This window comes from Protopterus annectens, chromosome 3.part1 (genome assembly GCF_019279795.1).
Source record: "Protopterus annectens isolate FY-2018-M chromosome 3.part1, PAN1.0, whole genome shotgun sequence".
NCBI classification, from domain to species: Eukaryota; Metazoa; Chordata; order Ceratodontiformes; family Protopteridae; genus Protopterus; species Protopterus annectens.
This window is the reverse complement of record NC_056732.1, coordinates 1,890,891,995-1,890,908,754: the sequence shown is the minus strand read 5'-3', so window position 1 is coordinate 1,890,908,754 and position 16,760 is coordinate 1,890,891,995.

Below are 16,760 nucleotides of genomic sequence, written 5' to 3'. Positions count from 1 at the left end.
AAAATTGAATATGTGGCAGGCAAATATGAATGAGCTGAGTTTGGGACAATGTGACTTATATATGGTAGTGTTAGACATCACTTCGTTGTTTACTGTAATTCCAATAGATTATGGTATAGACTCTATACGTGATTTTTTAGTACAAAATTCAAAGTTTACATCTAGACATGTTGAGAATATCTGTACGCTGTTGGATGTAGTTCTACGGAACAATGTCTTTATATTTAATGAAGAACATTACTTACAGTTAACGGGGGTGGCAATGGGCACCCCGGTGGCCAATACATATGCCAATATAGTACTGTATCAATGGGAGAAGATGTATATATCTGATGGTGATAGGTTTGTGAATAATAAGATACATTTCTATCAAAGATTCGTAGATGATTGTTTCCTTATTTGGGAGGGTCCCCTTACTGAATTGATAGAATTCGTTAGTTATATAAATAACACAACTTCCTTTCTGAAATTTAAAATGGAGTATTCAAATAACAGCATAAATTTTCTAGATGTGAATTTGAAAATACAAGATAATAAGTTTGTTACCACCATTTACAAAAAGGAAGTGTCTTCTGGGAGATACTTAGAAGCATCTAGTATGCATGCACCTCACGTGTTTAGGGGCATAGTGAAAGCGCAACTTATTCGGGTGAGTAGGTTAAATAATATTGAGGCAGCTTTCTCTAAACAAATGGATGAAGCATGTGATGAATTCAGAGTGAGTGGGTATCCTCAAATGTTAATAAATAATACAAGGAAAGCAGTAGAAAATAATAGACAAATATTGTATAGAATTATAATTATAATTATACAATTATACAAATATTGTACAATATATACTTTCTCCTAGTAATGAGATCAACGTTGATCATTCAGATGGCACGTTCAATGATGTAAAAATAAGATTCATTACCTCATATAATAGCAAGTCTTATATAGTTAGGCGTGTGATTAATAAATATTGGAGAATTCTTTTAGCGCAGGACGATATTAAGGCATTGGTAGATAATAAACCATCTTTTACCTATAGGAATAAGAAGTCATTAAAATATCTGCTGTGCTACAAGGATTTTGTCAATAATGTTAGTAGTCCACCTGAGGGGAGGTGTAAGGGTACGATATGCTGTTATAACTGTAGTTGCTGTGGTGATATAGCACCTGTTTCTGGAGAAGGCTTGAGTTCGAATAGTGCCTTTATGCATCCAGTTACTAATAAATTATATAACTTCTATGGTGTGGCTACATGCACGTCTACCTTTGTTGTCTACATAGCAACTTGTGTTGCATGTCCTTCATTTTACGTTGGGAAGACAACAAGGAAGGTCAAGGACCGTAGAACTGAACATAAATCTAATATTAGGAAACAATGTGAAAAAAATGCACTGTATAAACACATAAAGGAACAAGGGGAAGAACATACATTTAAATTCAGAGTGATAGATATGTTAACTAAAACTTTGAGAGGGGGAGATTTATGTAAATTATTGGAAGTGAGGGAATACGAATGGATAGTTCGTCTGTCAGCAGACATTAGCCCAGGTTTGAATGCAGCAGTATCACTAAAACCGATACTAGTTAGAATACAACAAAACAAACTGAAGTAATTATTGAAAGATGTATAGGATTTTTTAGAAAAATTCTTTAGAAAACATTTTTTAGAAAAATCTTTTTAAACCTTAAAAAATGTTTATAATATTATGGTTGGATAATATTTATATAGATGTAGGTAACTTTATGTAGGTAAAGTGTCTTGTGTAAATAGATGAGTTTTAATTTAGTATTAAATGATGATGATGATCCATAAAAGGGAAGTCACCCCTGATCACTATTAGTAAAAAAATACGAGCACTCATCAAATCAACTAAGGCCAATTTTGAGAGAAAAATTGCCATGGATTCAAAGGACAATCATAAGGCCTTTTTCAGCTATGTTAGGAACCTGGGTGGAAACTCCCAGATATGCTCAGAATTAGTCCAAAATGATACAAAAATCACTGAACCCACAGACATTGCCAACATACTGGCAGACAGGTTCAGTGCAAACTTCACCCTCTCCCTAAAGGAGAGATAACTATCCCAACAGAGTGTAGCCTCCCAGACATCTCAAATGCGCTGGTGAAAGCTGCTCTCTAAAGCTAAAACACAGCATCAATGGGACCGGATGGTGTCCCTGGCTGTGTGCTACACGAGCTAAATGAGGAATTAAACCCGCACATAAGGCAGCTGTTTAATCTCAGCCTTACCACAGGATACATGCCCAAGGAGTGGCGACGGCAACTGTGGTCCCACTCCACAAAGGCGGTGCCTCTACGGACCCTGGTAATTACCCCATAAGCTTAACAAGTCTAGTCTGCAAAGCTATGGAGAGGATCATAATGGAGCGCATAAACAAAGATATATGGGACTTGCAGACATTGAACCCGACCCAGTTTGGCTTCAAGGGCAGATCATGCTTTTTGAACTTGGTCGACTTCTTCAAACAGTCACCAAGGCCATTGATGAGGAAAGGCAGTCCATGCAGCCTACCTTGACCTTGCAAGAGTTCGACACAATACCCCACTGGGTATTGTAGAAAACTTACTAGCTTAAATGTAAACCCATATGTCACAAGATGGGTTGCAAACTGGCTTAAGGACAGAACCCACAGGGTTAGAGTTGCTGGCGCTATGTCAGACTCCAAGCCGTCACAAGTGGTGTCCCACAGGGCTCGGTCCTTGGCCCCCTATTGTTTGGCATCTACGTCTCAGAAGTACAGGCCAACATGGGAGGACTTTGCTGACAAAGTTTGCAGACGACTGCAAACTGGGCCATAGTGGAAAGGGCATCGGACACGGATATCCTTCAGAAGGACTCATGGAAACAGATAGCTGGTGCCAGAGCCATGGCCTGAAGTTAAACGCCAAAAATGTATAGTCATACCCTTCGGGAAAAACAAGGTAACCCCAAGCTACCATATAGGTGGCAATCCACTAAGCACAGAAGAGGTTATCAGGGACCTGGGGACCCAGGTTGACAGTGGCCTTTCTTTGACACTCACGTTGCTAAAGTGGTTAGAAAGACCTTCTACATTGCCCACCTGATCATGAAGGGATTCACATCCAGATCTAGTGAGGTCATTGTTCCCTGTACTCTTCACTTATCAGACCAATGATCGAGTACAATGCCCCATTCGGGATGTATCTCACCCGACATCTGCAGCAATTGGAGAGACCCCAAAAGTTCCTCAACAAAAGGATAAAGGGACTCCAAAATCTGTCATATGCTGCCAGATTGAAGAAACTCCATCTCTATTCAGTTGCATACCGTCTGCTCAGAGGTGACATGTGCCTGACATACAAGGCCATGTCCAACCCGGAATTAATGGACATGCTCCACCTCAAAAAATCCAAATCCACCAAAACCACTAGAGCAAGCGACTTAAACCTTAGCATGGATATAAATAGGATGTGCTAGAGGGATAGATTTATCACTCAGAGACTCCCTATGCTGTGGAATAAAATCCCGATCCATGTGAGGCAGAGCATCTCGCTGGCTCTGTTCAAGAGAAATCTTGACCTGTGGATGGGAGATCGTAGGTTTATCCCGGGAATCATCTCTGTGTCACTGCTGGACAGAGGCACAACAAACTAATGGGCACAGTATTTATTCATATAAGGGATGAAGCCACAAAATTTGGGCTAGGCTTATAAATGCCTTAGGGCAGATAGCCTAGTATAAACCTATGAACCTATGAACCTATGTAGTTGGCCACATGACTTTGGCTGCAAGTCATGTAACGTGTTGTGGGTGTATTTAAACTGATTTTTAAATGTACCTTATGTTAATCATTGATGAAGGGTGTTTGCCCCAAAGCTCTGTGTTTGATAAAGGTTGACTGTTTTTTACTCAACTGAGTCTGTGTATTCTACAAACAACACATGCCATCATTAATGACAGGAATGTATGTCTCTGTAACAGGATGTTACAATGCAATCATCATGACTGACAATGTATTGTAACACAGAAAAATGACATGGCCACAAGAGAGCCTAAATGTGAGGTGTGCATCACAAAGAATATAGCGAAGGTCTAACTGCAATAATGGTAAAGGTGCACAGATATGTGAATATAAGTGAAACAGCCCCGAAATATGGAGATACCATGGTGGCAGCACGACAGGTGAGGAACATACAAACAATACTTTACTTTACTTACCCAACCTTACTTTATGCAGCCCTTATTCTCAACAATATTCAAGACACTCTATTAGCTAAACTTACAATAAAATAACCAGATTCACTGCCAACCTTGCCTATCCCTGTCACCACTGCATAGCTTTAAAAAACCTACAATGGCTTGAGCTCCATAACCAACTCCTTGTTCCCCAACTGCACCTCACACACACACACACACACACACACACACACACACACACACACACACACACACACACACACACACACACACACACACACACACACACACACACACACACTATCTTAAATCACCCCACCCACTGCCCTGGCCACACAGACCTCATCACTTCCTATTCACCTACCCATAGCCTACACAGCACAGACCTATACCTCTTAGACATCTACAAACCCAACAGAAATATTGGCAAACTTTTATACAGTCACTCCATCACCAAAGCCTGGAACAAACTTCTCATTTCTCCAAGAACAAATTACAACTTCCTTAACATCAAAAAAACTTCTAAAGGATTTATTTACTAATTCTTGGACCTGTCCTTGTCCCACTCCCACTTAAACTACTCCCTGTCCTCTTCCCCTCCCCCTCTCAGCTCTCACACTTTACTACAACTACACTGTTAAGGTCTGTATGATATTCTACCAACCTTGAACCTCTCTGATTGTAATTGTTAGATACTGTTTAAACCCCCATCATTACTCTTGTATTTTAACTTGTTCATTTATAACTTGTATTCTCTTTCTCCTTTGTGTATATACACTTGCATGTTAATTTTGTATGATGTTTTATTTTTGTATTTTTATCTGTGGAGCTTTCCTCCTCTGGTCTTCCCTGAAAAAAGGTTCTGCTGTCCAGTCAGACTAACCTGGTAAACAAATGTGAAATAAATAAAATAAATACATACTTAAGGTCCAGAGGCCCCCACCTTGATTGGGTCAGATATCATGGATGATGTCCCTTGCACTCTCCCAGAAGAAGTCACTTATGGTCCATGCCATGTCCTTTACAAAATTGTCCATCATGTCCTGCATCTGTGTCTGGAAAACATATCTGATGACATCACAGATCTGGTCCCTCAGTCACCTAGTGGAGGTAGTGGAGATTGTTACCATCACTCGGCTGGAACAAGTTTCTCAGATGGTCCCAGTCCATCATCATCACTTTGTCCTCCTCCATCCTTGAAGTCAGAATCTGGTGGCAAAGTTTATAAGCTTGGAGACATCATCATCTGTAGATGGGCAGGCTGGCTCAGATCCCTGACTCTATAGCATGACTTTGACAAAAATGACTCAGATTGCATTAAAATTACAAAGTCAGGTAATATTACAGTCTGTGTAAATGCATCAGGTTTTACATGTGTATACTATGGAATTACCAATGCATGGATTGTGTACATTACAATGACCATCTAACATCTTAAGATAGTCATAGGGCTTGATTCCAATGGAAGATGTCAGCAAATGATTGGCAGACATGATTTCATAACGTACACTAAAACAAGACCAAGTAATTATCTATTCAGTGTAGGATAATTATGGACTCTATGCATGCCCACCAGATTCTGAGATACAATGGGCATGTCCAATGCAACTTTAATATGACAAAGTAGTTCAACGACAACTTTTTGAAAGCACTTGATGGAGGCCATATGTGTTTCATTTTAACTCCACTATGTTCCACAAATTCTTAACTTAAAAATGCAACAGACATTAAATGCACTACTGCGGTATGAGATACTTCTAGCCATATTAGAAGGCGATCTGCAGTGACATCCCAGAAGGCAGTCAACTAGGTGCAGAGCCAGACTACAGTAAAACTAGCTCTGTGAACAGGAAATAATAGGTAGATATAGATTAGACAGAGAGCTGGTGCAGGTTGTGTGTAGCACGTGTGCACCCCACATGTATGCTTGCAGTATACAGGATAACCCAATAAAGATAGAAACAAAAGTGTATCTGAGTCAAGGCATACTGGCCTCTGGGACATTTCGACAACATATGGGAGATGCTGTAGGAGATTCCCAGACAGCTGCCAGTCACATTCTCACAAAAGTTCTGGCACCACTGTACACTAAGGTGGATGAATATATCCACTTCCCAACAACAGCTATGGAGCACAGAACTGTTATACAACAGATCCATGCCATCTTCCCCATGTCCTTAGTGCAACAGACTGCAGCCATGTCCCAAACAAACCCTGAGCTGTACCTGATGCTGAATGGAACATCAATAGAACGGTGTGACTATCGCTCACTTGTCAGATATTGCACACTGCAGGTGGCCTCATTAAAATATCATGGCAACACACCCCAGTAGTGGGCATGATGAAGCAATATGGAGGGAAAGTGCCCTGAGATCTGCTTCCCAACATGCTGAAATACCAAAGGGGCTCATACTAGGTAAGTACATGACCACCACTATACAGTGAGCAGTAGTCAGACATTGCCACATGAAGCAAGATGAACAAATATTTGTATGCATCCCCTTGAAAATTGATAACTGTGGTTATCTACTAGACAATTAGCTAATGACACCATACAGATCCACATCAATCCCTTCCAAGGATGCATATAATTTGAGGACACACAGGCACATGAAACGCCACTGAGCATGTGTTTGGCATGCTGAAAGCAAGGTTTAGATGTCTGCACACATCCAGGGTTGCACTCCAGTAAACACTAGAACAGGCATCACAGATGGTCACAGTGTGTGTCATGTCACACAACATGGTAACACAAAAAGATCGTGGCTTGCCAGCCACAGATGTGATTGACCTACTCCAAGAACCCCAGATGCCAGATATTGAGGTATCACAGCTATCACAAGATGACATGTGGAAGACAGGGTAATATGCACATCTTAGAGTTTATATAGGGTCTCACATATTGACATGAAGATGTTAAAAACATACATCAAAAAATGTCTTTTGTCTTTTGTACAGTGCATAGCTAAGCAATCCAGTCCATGTTAAATATACCACTAAGTGTAGATAATCAGAATGAACATTAAAAACATGTCTGAATAGCTGATCATTTTGCCCCAAAACATCTGTATACATCTGCACATCTGTTAATCCATTTAACAAGTTTGCACAGATCATGCATGCAAACACAGGATTTGAACCTATGTCAGTGTGTATTATGATAAGTAAGGAGCAAACACTTAACAAATGTGCCAAACTTGCATGCACATCAGAATGCACTTACCAGTTCTACCTCAAGAATGTAGGCTGCATCTCAGATATTATCGCAGTCAGTGACAGACAGACAGCATAATTATTTTATTTTATTTTAGAGCAGGGGCATAGCCAGTTGGATTTGAAATGGTACCTTAGTTGTTTCTTGAAAAGTTTTGATGAGCCTAGGATTTACAGCTTTGATGGTTAGGTCAATGTGGCAATCAAAGTTCAGTTGATTATCTATTGTAAAGCCTAGTAGTTTAGTGGAATAATCAGGTGTTCAGCTGGAGATCCAGCAGAACAGATGAGAGTTGAATCATCTGCATACTGAATACATGTGAACAAATATGAACAAATGTGAACAAATGTGAATGCCATGATATGGTACTATATGATATGGTATGACAGCACACCTGCTGAAATGTATTTAGCAATAGGCCAGTAAAACAGCACATGAAACTGATGTGTAATGCAGTCATGTTTACATATCACCACAAGAAAGGGTTGAGAGGGTGGCATAATGGCTAAGGTGTTTGCCTTACAATCACAAGGTGCAGAGTTTGAGTCTGACAAGTGATAATTGGCTAGGCTTAAAATGGCTCACAAAAGCAGTTAGCTTAGTACTAAACTATGAACTATGAACATAAATGCTAAGCCTTAATGTTGTCTGAATCCTATTCAATATACTCACAACTACTACTGTATGATTAAGCCTCAGACAGTGTCCATAAATCAGCCACTGAATATGCAACTTGCAGAGAATGTCAAAGAATATATGCATGAAAACATGCTTCAGTTGTTTATCAGCTCATAGTATGAAAATAAGTATGTGACAAGAACACTGTATTCCACCACAGCCAAGCAAGCAGGTGGCGGATTACCTTTGAAGGGTAGCTCTGATTCAGCTATATCCCACAGTGAGGTTAGCTAAACACAAACAGCTTTTAAGTACCATTTGTGCCAGGGTCTATATTACAAAATCAAAAGTTGTCTCCAGCGAATGGTCACATGAGCGAAAATATAGGACAACAAATGTTTTTTTGGGAGGATCCCAGTACAGTGAAGATCGGAATATTTGCCCTTTCCTCACTGCAGTGCGATCTCGGAGTTGGAATATATAGTTAGCAGGGGGGGGCACAGTCCCCCACAATAGGGAGTTTGAGGTTCTGCATTTTCGCATATGTGAGTGTTCGCTGAAGACAAATTTAGATTTAATGATATGGACCCTTTGTGCCATACATAATTAACGAGGTTCATTAACATTCAGTGTTTGGAATCCCAACATCCATGTAAGTTCTCAAATCCTGGCTCATTAACCAGTAGCTTGGCATAAGTGTACAGCGCCCAGTGCAACTGTCTAACATGTATCAATAAACAGGAATATAGATTCATAGGTTTATAGGTGTTTAGGTTCATGGGTGTTTACAAGGCTAATGACAACAAGGGCCTTTTTAAGCCTAGCCATGCATCCCAAATCTTTGCCAAGCTCTGGTACCCTTGATAAGTGTAAGAATGGGCCTGGGGATGAACCATTTACAGGTTACCTGTTTCCATTAGAGACATAGGTGCCAAACCAGGGATTAATTTTCTGTTCCCCATCCAATTGTTCAGGTTGCTGTTGAATTGGGTTAAAGAGAAACTCTGCTTCACATAGATGGGGAGCCTGTTCCAATATACTGATCCCAAGGATATTGCCATTATCCTGGCAGATCGATTCATTGCCAACTTAACCCCCTCTTAACCCCTAAATGGCCCATATCAATACCGGAAGATTGCCAAATTCCAGTAATAATGGCCACACAGGTAAAAAATGTACTCTCCAAAGCTAAGAATACAGTATCCATGGGACCAGATGACATCCCAGGCTGTGTACTACATGAACTACAAAATGAACTGGCACCTCACCTAAGTGTCATGTTTAATCATACCCTCACCCAGGCTTTGTGCCCACTGAGTGGTGCACAGCTACAGTTATCCCACTCCACAAGGGGGGCATCCACCTTGGATCCTGGGAACTACCACCCCATCAGTCTGACGAGCCTGATCTGCAAGGCCATGGAACGTATTATCATGGAACTTATAAACAAAGACATCGTCAACCTTCAAACACTGGACCCCATCCAGTTTGGGTTTTTGAAGGGCCAATTTTGTCTCCTGAACCTGATTGACTTCTTTGAATCAGTCTCCAGAGCCATGGACAAGGGTAAGGTGGTCCACACAGCCTATCTAGACCTTGCCAAGGCCTTTGACACCATCCCCTCTTCTGGAATCATAGATAAACATACTAAGCTGGGCATTAATCCCTACATCACTCGATGGGTTGCCAACTGGCTTACTGACAGAACACACACTGTAAAAGTAGCTGACTCCAAATCCAGCTCCAGTCAAGTGACAAGTGGAGTACCTCAGGGTTCAGTCCTGGGACCACTCTTATTTGGCATCTACTTCTCTGAAGTACAAGCCAACACTAAGGGACTCTGGCTAACAAAGCTCACAGATGATTGCAAACTGGGAGCCATTATTGAATCCCCAAATGATGTGATACTCTACAAAAGGGCCTTACAGAAACAGATGTTTGGTGCCAGAGCCATGGGCTCAAGCTCAATGCCAAGAAATGTATAGTTATCCCTTTTGGGAAAAAAACATGTACCCATGAATTACCACATAGGAGACAGTACACTAAACACTGAAAGTGTGATAAGAGACTTAGGGACACAGGTGGACAGTGGTCTCACCTTTGATAACCCCATTGCCATAACAGTCAGGAAATCCTTCTATGTGGCACACCTCATCACTAAGGGCTTTTTATCAAGAAAAAAGGAGGTCATTGTCCCACTGTACTCATCCCGCATTAGACCCATTATAGAATACAATGCCCCATTTGGTATGTACCTCTCAAGTCATCTGCAACAACTGGAAAGACCACAGAAATACCTCACTAAAAGAATCACAGGCCTAAAGCAGATGCCCTATGCTGACTGCCTTAAAAAACTCCAGCTATACTCTGTCGCATATCGTCTGCTCAGAGGTGATCTCTGCTTAGCATACAAGGCCATGTCAAACCCAGTGCTGTTGGACATGGTACACTTAAAGAAATCCTAATCTCCCAGAGCCACATGGTCCAGGGATCTAAACCTTGTCATCACAATAAACAAAACATGCTGGAGGGATAGGTTCCTGACCCAGAGACTCCCCAGACTCTGGAAAAGACTGCCCATACATGTCAAGCAGAGTGCCTCTTTGGCCCTCTTCAAAAGAAACCTTGACGATTGGATGGGAGAAAGGAAATTCACCCCGGCAATCATGTCAGTCACCCTCTAGATAGGTGTCCAGGGAAGTAAATAATGTGGGAAGAAATAGCTAGAGAATTGTTATGGCTAGGCTTGTATAGGCCCTAGGGCCGATAGCCTAGTACCAATCTATGAACCTATGAACCTATGAACATGATGGTCAAAGGCAAGATTGCTATCTATGCGTGTCCCTAAGTTTCTGAATACTGGGTCAACTGCTAGGGGTGTGTTGTCAATATGATAGTTACCAGGGGTGGATGACTTCGCAAATGATACTATAATGCATTTCTTGGTATTTAGTTTTAGTCCGTGACTCTGACACCAGTTGTTTGTCTGTGTCAACCCCTCCTGGAGAACATTTGTGTCAATGTGGGATTCAATGACAGCTTCTAATTTGCAATCATCTGCAAATTTAATTAGCCAGAGATCACTGACATTAGCCTTGACTTCAGAGAAGCAAATGCCAAAAAGGAGCAGTCCAAGGACTGATCCCTGTGGGACTCCACGTGTGACTGGCCTCTTTGTAGAGGTGGACTCCCCAACTCTAACTTCTTGGGTCCTGTCTGTGAACCATTTGGCTATCCACCTGGTGACATATGAGTTTTTACCTAACCTTTTGAGTTTGTCAGAAATACCTGAGTGGGGTATTGTTTCAAATGCCTTGGCCAGGTCAAGGTAGGCTGCGTGAACCATTTTTCCTTCATCTAGTCCTATGATGACCTTCTCAAAGAAGTCCACCAAGTTCACTAGGCATGACCTGCCCTCGATGAAACCAAACTGGGTTGGGTCCAGTGTCTGGAGGTTTACTACATCACTGTTGATCATTTCCATGATAATTCTTTCCATGGCTTTACATATAAGACTAGTGAGACTTATGGGTCTGTAGTTTCCAGGGTCTGTAGGTGGCCCACCTTTGTGTAGAGGGATGAATATTGCTGTTGTCCATTCATGTGGCACAGAGCCTGTTTGGAGGCTACAGTTAAATATCAATTCCAGAGACTCTGATAGGTCATGTTTCATGCTATTTAGAAGGCATCCAGGGATATTATCTGAGCCCACTGATGCAGTGTTCTTGGCCTTAGCAAGAGCATTAAGGACCTGCTCTCTAGTGATATCAGGGGGAGTTATATTATATGGTATTTCCTGAGAGACAGTTGAGGGGGAGAGAGAGGGGAAAATCTGGAGATGAACAGGTTTGCTATATCTTCTGGCTCAGTATAGGTGGCTCCATTTACAATGAGCTCTGCACACAATTGTGTAGTGCCTTTGAGGTTGCAGACATAGCTAAAGATGCCTTGAGGTTGTCCTTGTCCTCGGAGGTCAGATTCACCTCACATTTGGCTTTGGTAGACTTTATTTGTCCTCTGAAATGTTTGTTTAGTTTGATGAGAGTACTTTTATCCTGCTGGGTGCTGAACCTCCTAATTTTTGCCATGATTTTCTGCCTCCTGTTATACATTCAAATGATTTTGTGATCCCACCAGGGGGGCTTGTTTTGAGTTAGTTCTTTACTTCTTCCTGGTGGGTGCAACTGCCTCTGTGCAGTGATTAACATGCTCATACAGTGTTTTGGTGAAAAGTTCTGCATAAACAGCAGTGTTCTCAGGGTCTATGGGGGCTTGAAATTTTGCCAGGTTCTCACTTAATAGCAGGAGGATATACTTAGAATAGTTCTTGAATATTCCAGGTTTAGCTGGGGGTCCAGGTTTTATTCTTACATCAAAGGAGACCATTTGGTGGTCTGACCTTACCAGGGAAGACATTGCAGTAGGGGGTGTGCAGGCTGCAGCACTCTTCCATATTAATGAAGACCAAATCCAGTATGGCTGCACCCCTGGTTGGTGTATTGACTATCTGTTTTAATGAGTTTGTGTTTATAAAATCCAATAATCTCTGTGGTTATACATTTGATGTCATATTGGATTCCCACTTCCCAGTTAATAGTGTGGTAATTAAAGTCACCCATGAATATGGTATTGAGTTGGATGGTTCGTGTTTCTAATACATTTAAATACATGGTAAGAGTTTCCTGGATCATAGAGGGGGCCTGTAGCTGGTAAGGAAGTGATACTGGAGTTTGCCTATGGCAATTTGAACATGGAACAGAAAAAGTGCCATGTCCTGTTTGTCCAGCCTTGAGGTAAATTTATTTTTGATGCAAATAAACACACCTCCACTTTAGTCCCTTTCTTTGTAATAGCTGGTCTAAATGTCTGGAAGACATTATAACCTTGTACTGTTGGTGCACTGTTCATGGCTTTAAACCATGACTCAGTGACCACACAGATATCAGCATTCTCTTGGGTGAAGAGAGCTTCTAGGGAGTGGAGTTTTTTGTTTAGACCTAGCAATGAGCAGTAATACCTTTAGATGTTCTTGGTTTGGATTTGCTATGTCAGAAGCACTTTCAGTTTGTCATTGACTAAAAAAGGCACTATGTGGGAGGACAATGTTCTAGATAATATTCGAAAGCCTAGAGGGGAGAGGTGCAGACCACCCCTGACAAAGCAGCATGGTCTGTTTACCATCTCTTTGCAGGCTGAAAAATATTGCACCCCTTAGAATGACACCACAAACTAAGCCAATTATTAAAGTCAATCATCTTTTGTTCATATTGTGACAGCATCCTTGGAGAAGGTAAAATGCTGTTCAACGATGGGCTTATACCAGCCTGAGACACAAATTTAGAGAGGCCTATGATGTCTCTCTTCATATAGTCTAGGGAGGTATATCTCACATCATTTACTCCCACATGGATTACAACTGAGACATATTGGTAACTGTGGTCCAATGACCTGAGTGTATGCATATCGTGGTGGATCCTGGCCACTGATAAGCAACTGACTGTGAGTTTCTCCTTACTCATTCTGATGAGAGGGACATCAGTGTGTCTCACAATGGAGTCTCTAATGACTAGAATGTTGGCTTGTGTGCCGGCCTGCCTTATGGGCTTAGAAGTAGAGGATCCATGAGATGTGGATGTATGTGCTGATGTGGGTGTTGTTTTGAAAGAGTTCATTTGGGGCTGATGAGGGTATTTGTTATGTGTACTTCAGCTAGGAGGTCTTTGTGGTTTAGTAAGGTTACATGTAAGTGCCTCAGCATATGGGGGTCTATATGTCTGCTTTGAATTGTGCATGATGGGTGCAGCATGTTCATAGGTTCATAGGTTCATAGGTTCATACTAGACTATCTGCCCTAGGGCATTTATAAGCCTAGCCAGAGTGTGTGTGGCTTTCACCACCCCTTAGGATGAGAATACCATACCCATTAGTTTGCTGTGCCTCTGTCCAGCAGTGACACAGAGATGATTCCCTACGATCTCCCATCCACTCGTCAAGATTTCTCTTGAACAGAGTCAGTGAGGGGCTCTGCCTCACACGGACTGGGATTCTGTTCCATAGTGTAGGGAGTCTCTGGGTGATGAATCTGTCCCTCCAGCACGTCCTATTTATATCCGTGTTGAGGTTTAAGTCTCTTGCTCTCGTGGCTCTGGTGGATTTGGATTTTTTGAGGTGGAGCATGTCCATTAATTCCGGGTTGGACATGGCCTTGTATGTCAGGCACAGATCACCTCTGAGCAGACGGTATGCGACTGAATAGAGCTGGAGTTTCTTCAGTCGGGCATCGTATGACATATGTTTGAGCCCCTTTATCCTTTTGGTGAGGAACTTTTGGGGTCTTTCCAACTGCTGCAGGTGTCGAGTAAGGTACATTCCGAATGGGGCGTTGTACTCAATCATTGGTCTGATAATTGAAGAGTACAGGGATACAATGACCTCTCCTGATCTGGATGTGAATCCTTTCATGATCAGGTGGGCAATGTAGAAGGTCTTCCTAACCACTTTGGCAATGTGAGTGTCAAAAGAGAGGTTACTGTCAACTTGGGTCCCCAGGTCCCTGATAACTTCTTCCGTGTTTAATGGATTACCACCTATGTGGTAATTAGGGGTTTCCTTGTTTTTCCCAAAGGGTATGACTATACATTTTTTGGCATTTAGCTTAAGGCCATGGCTCTGGCACCAGTTATCCATTTCTATGAGACCTCTCTGGAGGATGTCTGTGTCTGATGGAGTGTCAATTATGGTGCCCAGTTTGCAGTCATCTGCAAATTTTGTCAGCCACAATCCGCCTATGTTTGCCTGCACTTCAGAAAAATAAATGCCGAACAAGATGGGGGCCAGGACTGAGCCCTGTGGGACACCACTCGTGACCGGCTTAGAGTCTGACATGGCACCAGCAACTCTAACCCTGTGTGTTCTGTCCTTGAGCCAGTTTGCAACCCATCTTGTGACATATGGGTTTACATCTAAGCTGGTGAGCTTTTCTATGATGCCCGAGTGGGGTATTGTGTCGAACGCTTTTGCTAGGTCAAGGTAGGCTGTGTGAACTGCCTTACCCTCATCAATGGCCTTAGTGACTGTTTCGAAAAAGTCGACCAAGTTCAAGAGGCAGGATCTGCCCTTGACAAAGCCAAATTGGGTAGGATCCAGTGTCTGTAGGTCCCCAATGTCTTTATTTATGAGGTCCATTATGATCCTCTCCATAGCTTTGCAGACAAGGCTCATCAAGCTTATGGGCCGGTAATTTCCAGGGTCCGTAGAAGCACTGCCTTTGTGGAGTGGGACCACAGTTGCCGTACACCATTCTTTGGGTACGTATCCTGTAGTAAGGCTAAGATTAAACAGCAGCCTTATGTGTGGGTTTAGTTCATCATTGAGTTTGTGTAGCACACAGCCGGGGACACCATCCGGTCCCATTGATGCTGTGTTTTTTGCTTTAGAGAGAGCAGCTCTCACCTGGGCATCTGAGATGTTTGGGAGGCTAGACTCTGGTGGGATAGATATTTCTCCTTTTTGGGGGGACTGACTACCTTATTGACATTAGGAGTACTTTTATGTGAGAGCTTTGCCTGCAGTGACATTGTCTAAATACATCTCTCACATACCATATCAGTTTGTTTGATAATTAATTGGTTGTCAGTAAACATGATGCAATGTCTGCATTGCCTCAGAATGCCCATATCCATGAAGCTAGTAATGGAGACAGTGAGAAAGTTCATATCCATGGCAGCATACCCACTTTACTGATTAAACAGCTGGAATGAAAATATAAAGCAGTGTCAGGAGTATTCAGTTTGCAGCTCTGGGGACAGTGCTTGTCAATGCAAACTAGTTGTCCTGTGTGCAACTAGGTATTGGAGAAATTTCAATTGTGCTTTTACAGGAAAAATGTCACTCAAGGTGTCTGCGTCTGTGCAGGGCATGGCCAAACACTTGAGGGGAAACTTATACATAGACCCTGAAAATTTGGGGATGAAGTATTTAGGCAGATATTCTGAAGTTAGAAACAAATGTTAAATAAATAAAATAAAAGCAGTACTTACTGAAAAAAAGAGTTAGTTTGTGAAGAATGATGAAAAAAGGGGAGTCGTATGAATGGCTACTGCTTGGTTACTACTAGTGCTGGTCTCACCACAGCTTCACTCTGTTGGGATACAATAGTCCTTTGCTTTTTTTCTCACCAGAAGCAAAATGTTAGCACTAATCTCAAGATAAGAAGCCGGTCACAGCCTGTTTGGTGATCCACAGTCTTGTCCCAGATAATGTAAGGGTCTGCAGGCTTGTTGTAGTCTTTTCTTGGTAGATGTCTTTGATAGCAGCCAGACTAATCAGGATTGTTAAGCACAGACACTCACTGCCCAACCAGAAACAGTCAGGAATCAATGCACTCTGCTTCTTATCATGCTAGGAGAAGAATATAAGCCCAAATTCCAAGCTGTCACCTATGAAGCAGTTATTAGGCTTTCTGGTGATCAGCAGTCTCCAGGAAATAATGTCCCCATGCTCCTTGTCTCACCAAGAGAAAACAGAAGCACTGATCCCAAGATGACTACTGAGAGGCAGAATGTGGGCTCTCCAGTAATTGGTGGTCTTACAACAGATGTTTAAAGGTACACTGAAAACATGGGTTAATATTATAACCACTGCAGTGTGCACTAAGCAATTAGATATAAAAAAGGGGGTAACTAAATTTTCGTCTGTCTAAGTGGAGAGCCACTAATTTTAAAAGAGCAAGATACATTGAAAGGTGGCGGACACTT